The sequence below is a fragment of the Rattus norvegicus genome, chromosome 2, assembly GCF_021556685.1.
Source record: "Rattus norvegicus strain SHRSP/BbbUtx chromosome 2, alternate assembly SHRSP_T2T, whole genome shotgun sequence".
NCBI lineage: Eukaryota > Metazoa > Chordata > Mammalia > Rodentia > Muridae > Rattus > Rattus norvegicus.
The window spans coordinates 119,027,881-119,036,185 of NC_141535.1; the positions used below are offsets into that span (position 1 = coordinate 119,027,881).

Genomic DNA, 8,305 nt, shown 5'->3' on the forward strand with positions numbered 1-8,305 from the left:
GTGTGTCTGTCTATCTGTGATGTGTGTGGATGTATATATGTGTGTGGATATATATATGTGTGTGGATGTGATGTATATGAGTGTTTGTATGTGATGTATATGTGTGTTTGTATGTGATGTATATGTGTGTTTGTATGTGATGTATATGTGTATGTGTTTGATGTGTCTGTGTGTCTGTGATGTATATGTCTGTGTGTCTGTGATGTATATGTCTGTGTGTGTGATGTACATGTCTGTGTGTCTGTGATGTATATGTGTGTGTATGTGATATATATATGTATGTGTGTAGGTATTCACACAAATGGTTAAAATTAAAAGCCAGGTAATGGCACTTGGTATTGTTATTTATTGCTTTCTGTCTATTTTTCCCGAGATGGTGGTGGCACACAAGCCCAGATCTTCTCCGGTGTCTGCTCCTCTCAGCCCTGGAATTGCTGGTGTGGCCATGCCTAGCTTTTCATATAGATGCTCAGATTGTCATGTTTTCACAGCAATATTCTTACCCCCTGAGCCATCTCCCTGTCCCCCGTCTGAGTCTCTTAATCTCAGAGGAGAAATGGGGTGTACTGTTGGACAGGGGCCCTGCTGTCAATCTGAGGGATGTGTCTTCTGTGAGATGTCAGAGTGGGGAGGGGCAGGAAAACCTGGGTACTGAGGAGCAGCTGAGGGCACTAGGTAGATGTCAGAGCCCAGTGTAGAGCTGGAAAAGCATAAGACTGAGGACTGAAGGTCAATGGTCAGAGCTCCCCCCCCCCCCCCCCCCCCGGGTTGGGAAGGGAATGTTCCTCCTGAATGACTCGCAGAGGTGGCCTCTCTTCTGGTGGACAGGATAAACTGGTGCTGACAGTGGGAGAGCAGCATTTCTGACTCTGTTGAGGAAACTTCCTTCAATGCTTTGAAAACAGCAGGCAGAACAACAGCCCTTGCAGTGTGCCCTGGGACAAGGGCTTGCAGTGTGCCCTGGGGCACAGGGCTCAATACTCAGCAGGAATGCTCATCATCCTGTGGGAAGCAGACTGGGTAACATCAGGCTTGGGAAGTGCTGATCCCCAGCAGGGAAGGGGGGGCCCGGTGTGCTGGCAGAGGGCAGATTTGAGCTAGGCAAACTCAAAAGTTAGGACTCAAAGTTAGGACTTCTTTATCTATAGATGGGACTTTCCTAAACTTTTGGCCTCTAAGTTCTGGAGAGGGGACCAGAGTGATGTGTTACAGACAGAATTTGGAGACCTGTAAGATTTTGTTGCCTTTAGCAAACCTCTGTTTATAATTTGACACCTGCTTGTTTTCTAGAGTCCTCATGGATCCACAGGAGAAGAGTGACAGGCCGCATTCCTCCACCAGACAACACTTTCTCTTGGAGACTCAGCCTCGGCTGAGTTAGACAGCAGACTTTATGAGATTCCCTCCTCTGGGGACTCACAGGCACCGGCATGCCTTCCTCAGCCACACATTTATGAAGATGAGTGTTTGAGAAAATCCATCATGGCGCCAGTCATCAGTTCGCTTGACAAGGCTAGCCCAGACTGGGATCTAGAGAGACTCTTGGCTGAATGAATGGCTGTTTCTACAGCAGGAACACCTGTGACATGTCTTAGTTTTAGAGCTGTCAACCCAATTCCATTTTTGATCTCTGTTGCGTATGAGAGTGAGTGTTGGCACTGTGAGGAAAAGGTTGAGATTTTTGTCTTCTCCCTTCTGTTTCCCATCTGTTTCTCTCCCAAACAATGGTGGTGATATCTGAACACCAAGCGTTCTTTTAGTGCAGGGCTGAGAATCTCATTTTTCAGATGGGCTGAGTGAAGAACCAAGATATTCCTCATGGACTGGAGATCATGGAGCTCAGGGCTTCGGAGTGTTTTGTATACTTGTGTTCCATGTCTCCAAGGAGTAGCCCTTGCTCTGGTACAGTCCCTTGCTGTATACAGTGACCCTGCACTCCTCCCCAGGCACAAACTCATGAGTGTGTATGGCATAGCTATGTCCGTCTCTGTCTACCTGGACAGGAACCTCACAGTCTAAGTGCCAGACACCACATGTTCCACATTTTCACCTGTCCTTCTTGCTTGATCCGAAGGCCTAGATCCTCTCTCTTTTTTTTTTCCCCCTTCAGACATTTCACAAATGCTACTGCTTCAAGATATTCCTGAAGTTCCAGGGTTTTGTGGGACTTGTTAGTTCTGTTGAGCAATGGGAGGCAGGGCAGAAAATCTTAAGCTTGAGGTTGGGCACAGTCCTGTGAAATCCTAAGATGTGCTCACAACCCTGAGGGGTAGTGTTCATGGGATGCTTCAAGTTCAACGCAGCGTCTGCAGCTACTCACGTCTTTCTAGTGAGCCATTGGACTGCTGCTGCTGCTCCTGCTGCTGAGATGTAAGCCCAGATCTCCAAAAGAGAAGCAAGGGCCTTTTTATTTTCTCTCATGCTGCTGTGTTGTTTTCTGATCATCAAGAAAAGAATCAGATCACCCTCAAAAGGGAAGGTTAAGGCGATGCACCAAAGTCTGGCTCCCAGGATAAAAGCTTCAGCATGGGGCACTGTAAACAGAAGAGCCTGCAGGTCTCTAAAGACCTGTGTTAATGCTCTGCGGAGAGGCCTCTAGGAGCTCCCTGCTCATCCAGATACCAGGAATCTCACTGCTTGGGTCTCCTTGTTGTGTATCCCACCTTGTGTCCTGGGTCTCCAGGCCCACAAGCCCTTTAGAAGGGGAACGATCCTGCGAGCAGGGGCAGTGTCTGTTAAAGGTAAAGATGTGACCCCTTTGACCAAGTAAGCCAAGTAAGAGGATTTAGAGGGGACCCCTTCAGTGCCCAAGAATGTGCAAAGACCTCACAGGGACTTGAGGGGTCTAGGCAAAGTGGAAGGACCAGAAAGGGTTCAGAACCTGTATTCAGAAGAGAAAGGCTGGAAGGTATACTGTGGGCACTGGGGCTGTGCTAGGGGATGTCACAAAATACACTGAGGAAATGAAGCTGAGGGCAGCATGTGGCTGGGATTAGATGTGATAGTCCCCCTCTGTGTCCCATGGTGCTTCAGTCCATCCACCGCAGACTCAGACCTCTACCTTTGGATGTATTTCCTCGTCTTTGAGACTAAAGTTGGAGACCCAGGAGACCCTCCCTTTTTCATGACATTTTAGGCACAGGGCCTGGAGCTTGGGTGGGCACTCTCACGTGATATCAGTCTTTCTGGAAGTGCCATTTCTACTGCTTCATTCCCACCCTGGTCACTCAGTTTTGTCCCTCTTCATTCGTGTTTTAAGGGCTCCCCAGTGTGGGAGAGCATTCTCTTGTTGCCTCCTAATTCTAGCATACAGTAAGCATTCAGTACATTTTGATGGTGGAATGTCTCCGGTCTAGCATTCATGTGTTTTTCAGGCAGTGAAGAGTCAGTGGAGTATGACTCCAGGAAGAGTAGAGGGCAATTCTCCTGGTTGTGTTTCTAAGGCTTGATTCAGGTTTATTTTTAGATCATGTGGTGCTCTAACCATTTACCGTGGTGCTCAGCTCAGCATCCTGCAGTCTCTAGGGCCCGCCTGCCCTGGCATTGTATTTTCTCCCTTCGCCACGTTCTTCCCCTTGGGAGTTTTGCCCTCTATAGTAAGACAATAGAATATGTGACTGGCACTATCCAATGAGTCATCACAACCTTAGTGTGATTCTTCTCACTGCCACACTCCACTTGAGCTGCTTTTCCGAAAGAGTAAGCTGGAGCCCGAACAAGGCATTGCTGAAGTTGTCGGGCTCTGGTTGTATGTGTACATCCCACATCTTTTGTATCTGGCCACTCATCTGAACCTCTGCGACAGCTGCATGTATTTGCAGGGAGGGATAGAAGCAGAGCATGGGTGAGGGGATAGGAGTCAGAGGAGCAATGGGTGCACAGTACACACACGTGCGTGGGGGCCCAGCCACGCGGTGGTAAGAGCAGAGAGCTTCAGGAGAGCTGATCCAGGTGGGAGCCATGGTCTGAGCCCTTGTTTCACAGTTCCCTTTGAAGAGTGCGGGTCACTGAAGACCAAACGGACACTGAGGCTGTGCAGTGAGGTGGGCAGGGAGTCCCTCCGGGCCTTACTTAGCATCTGTGCATCTTGGAGCTGAGCTTTAGGACTACATTCCTTTACTCTCCAAACACAGTAGGTCACGTTTTCATCTTTGTCCATTTCTTTTGTTGGCACAAGCACCAGGGTGTACCCAAAGCCCTAAACCATTTTCAGTGGCGCGCTCTGAAGGTGCAGCTTCCATTTTAGACTCTGAAAGCCATTTAGAAGCCATTCCCACTGGACAAACTCCCACCCACATCAAGGTACAAAGTATCTGCACCACAGGAAGGGTGAGTACACTCTGGATGTGGTAGCGAGGTGGGAGTATTGTGTCATTTAGCGCATCTGACTGTGTGTAACCATAGAGTGCGACAGAGGCAAAGGTTGGCCCTCAACACTGCTGCCCACAAGAAGTTCACAGTCTAGTGCACTTGACAGGTGTGCTGCAGTCGCATCCTGCAGGTGTGTGTTTGACACGTGCTGGCTCGGGGAGGTCAGCGTCTGCGCACTTTCAATAGAGCATGGCGGATGAATGGTGATGTTTCCCAGAGTGGACTGCTGAGAAGTGGGCATACTGAGGAGGTGGGGCAAACCATATGATGGACAGAAAACAGCTGGAGTGTGAAAGCCACGTATGCCAATAGAGTCTGTTAGTTTAGGCTCTGGTTGTGTTAGTATGCGTCCAGCTTCGAGGACAGGAACCAAGACCCATCTAGCTTAAACACATGAGTGTGCTCCAAGGGGGCCAGGAACAGATTTCAGCAGCTCAGCTCTATCATTGAGGACCCAGTGCTGTCCAGTGCTTTAATGATCCTGGCCTCTAGTAGTTCCTCTTCCTAACAGATTGTGCCAAGGTTATAAGGCAAGCATGAGGTACTTGACTGCTTGCTTCACTGGGATCTTTTCCCTCAGTAAGGAAAATCTTGAAGAAACCTGACACCAGTCAGACTCAACCTTGGGCCTCAGTGACAGAGGTACAAGTACGTGCCATATCCCACTCACTGGAAGGGGCTTGCATGCACTGTGTCTCAGCCTTGTCTTGGGTTAAGCCTAGAATATACGGCCTGTTTCATCTGAGCTCTTGTCCAGGTAGAGAGTGCTAGAATAGAAGTGGGTCTCTGACAGAAAGCAGGAATCAGGAACTGTGTATGGGTTGTTGCTGGGTAAACTGTTTGCTGGGGTAGATGGACAGTCTTACAGAGGACTAAGCCACAGGGGCTAGGATCAGCCCGTTGTGTCAAAAGAAAAAGCCCCGTTGCCTGTGTAGGGCTTGGTTTTGTGAGTCAAGCTGGAAACAAATGATGTCATGAGAATTCAAGCATCCTCACGATAGGGCCAGGTGTTTCTTGGCAAATGGGGACACTTTAGGACAGCAATACAGAGTAGGGATTTCCCACTTACATTTGCTGAGCCCCTCCTCATGGCCTGTGGCAAGCCCAGAGTTTTTGGGGAGACTTCTTGAGGGAACTACGCCACAGTCTACTCTGAGGGACTTCGGTGAAAAGAATGTTAGGTGGGGCTGGGAGTGGCTTTGAAAGTTGTATGTTCAAGACATTCATTTTACAAATGAGGAAATGGGACCCAGTTAGTTGGAATGAGATGTTGAGCCTGGGCTCACTCTTGCTCCTCAGGTGGGTACCCAGGTCTCTGTAGTGAGTGCTAGAGGACCTTTGGACCTCTTTTCCTGGACACAAACTGTATTATTGAGCTCAAAAGAAATTCTAGACATTAAAAGGCAAGCAATGAACCCAGCTCCTTGTGTCTTAGTATAAATAAGGCCTTTCCCTCTTTCCCTTTGAATCAGACTTTTAAGAGGAAGAGGCCTGAAACCTGCTGAATCTGGGGTACAGGGGAGGAAAGGAGGTAGTCCTTGGCATTTGTAAACCTCTCCTCATCTTCCTCCTCCACTTCTTGTTCTTGTTCTTCTGGTGTTTTGTTTGGTTGGTTGGTTGGTTTTGTTTTTGTTTTTTGTTTTTGTTTCATTTTGTTTTGTTTTGGCATCTCTGAAGACTCCAAGGCCAAGCAGACTCCAGTCAGGCTGAGGTCACTAAGCACAAACAGGGGCAGCTGCCACAGTGTATGTTCCGGGAGAGACTCTCCTGCTGCACTTTTCTTGATGTGTCACACTTCCATTTACAGCCACCCTTCACTCCTTCCCTGGCCTCCTGTGGACCATGTTGCTTTCCTATGAGTAGGCAGATAGCGTGGTGAATGCAAGCCCGATGACTTGCATTTGTAGACAGAGCATTCATTCCATGGAACAGAAGGCACCAAATAAGCGAATAAACAGAAGAGAAGACTGTTGGTAAAACACGAGGATGAGGGCTGAGCACAAAGCACTTTCTGACACAACACCATGTGTAATCACCCCGAATCTCTTTATTCCTTCTTGGCTTTTGACAATATTCTTAAATTGTGTGTGTATGCATGTGTGCATGTGAGTGTGTATGTATGTGTGTGTGTGTGTGTGTGTGTGTGTGTGTTTCTGGTATGTCATAAAACTATTAATGTTGCATGTAGAAGGCATGAGGAGGGTGAGCTAAGTATGTATTGATGACAGCATCCTTGCCATCGCCTCACAGATGATCCGTTTCCATAGAACAGTGAAAAGAGGAAGGTTGTGCACATACGTGTGTGTCTCTGTGAGACTATCTTAGCCTGGAGAAACATGGAGAGAAATGTAGCGATTCTATGGAATGTGCATCAGCACTGTGTATAATGTTGCTGCTGTGGGCCTGGATGGGAGCAGCTGTAGGCAGAGATGGGATGAGTCAGAAAAGGGAAGGTAAAACCAATGGAAGGCAATACTTCTAGGACAGAACCTGACAGCTCAGCAGTTGGGAGCACTGGCTGCTCTTGCAGAGGACTGGTGTGTGGTTCCCATCGCCCATGTGACTGGACACAAACATCTGTGACTCCAGTTCCAGGAGATCTGACCCCCTCCTCCTCATGCACCGCACAAACGTGGTCCACAGACATGCGACAGGCAAAACACCCGCATGGGTAAAATGACACATTAAACACAAGAAAACAAAACCAAGATGGGAACTGGTCCCCGTGTTCCCAAGAGGATGCTGATGTTGGCTGTTCGTCTATACAGCTCCGTCACCGAGGAGCCTTGAGTGAGGGTGTGCTATAGTGCCTTAAATGGAAGGTGCTGGCTCCCTAGAGATGCCGACCCCTTTCATTTTCTTCTCACCTTTGTCGTTTCTCATCTACTGCTTGTATTCTCCTGCCATCTTCATGTCAGTAATGGCTGAATTATAATTGAAAGTGTGTATATAATGTGCGTAATTATATACACAATCATAGTAAGGTTAGTTTGAAATTACACAGTTTATTGTGATGTATAAATATCCACCTGAAAAACTCTATTTCCATCTTGTGATATAAAGGACGCTTCTGTTCTGGAGAGAGAACTTTGAACAAGTCGTTGTCAGCTGACATTTTAAATTCACAGCTCACAGACCCTTCCAAAAACCAGGACTGCAGCTCTGGTTCTCCAGAACACAGACTTGGTGCTTTGTGCTAGGGAACAAACAGAGAGAGGTCCCCTCCAGCCTCTCCAATGGTGACAGAAAACCAGTAGTGAGTGTTAAGTGCCTTCCGTGGTCCAGGTACTGTTATCACAGTAGAGCAGTAAGTACAGTTTTGTGTCCATTCTGAAGAGCAAGAAACTGAGGCTCAAGAGTAGTATGTAACCTACTTGGTGTGAAATCTGCTGACGCAAGTTTTGAGCTATTTGATGCCATAGCCCCCTTTGCCATTAAAAAAAGAAAATCTTTTATACTTAAGCCACTTAAAAAGAGAAAATTGTTTTTTCTTTAGTATTTTCAAGTTTATTCTTTTACAATTTCATACATGTGTGCAATGTATTTTGACCGTAACTTCTCTCCCCTCTCTCTCTGCTCACTCCTTCTGTATCACTTTTTTCCAACAAGCCTGCCTCCGTCTTTGTTTTTCCTTTTATGACCCATTGGGTTTAATGTTGGTTGTTGCATGACCACAGGTATGGAGTTACTTATTGGAGCATGAGTAGCTTAGTGTTGGCTACGCCACTGAGGTAAAATGATATTTTCCTCCTCCAGCAGCCATTGGCTGCCTGTATCTCTTCCCATTCACGAGAGTGTTGCTGTGACTTCATGAGTACAGGAGCCGTGTCATGGCGAGGAGACAGTCCCACACATCTCCTGCCCTCCCAGAAACTGCACAAAGTTCCGGGAGCCTTGAAGGGGTTACCATAGGCATCCTTGTTAGGGCTGTGTG

General features: G+C 47.6%; 1 long non-coding RNA gene across 8 annotated transcripts in view; it reads left to right on the plus strand.

Moving 5' to 3' along the window:
• Positions 1 to 7,833, plus strand: part of LOC120100803 (uncharacterized) — a 50,248-nt gene extending 42,415 nt beyond the window's left edge. For 6 of the 8 annotated variants that reach the window (XR_015671578.1, XR_015671581.1, XR_015671584.1 and 3 more), the window contains one exon: positions 1,291 to 7,833. This is a non-coding gene — a long non-coding RNA (uncharacterized LOC120100803). The remainder of the gene's footprint in view (positions 1 to 1,290) is intronic. The other 2 variants (XR_015671579.1, XR_015671588.1) reach the window with 1 other exon arrangement.
• The last annotated feature ends 472 nt before the right edge of the window (positions 7,834 to 8,305 follow it).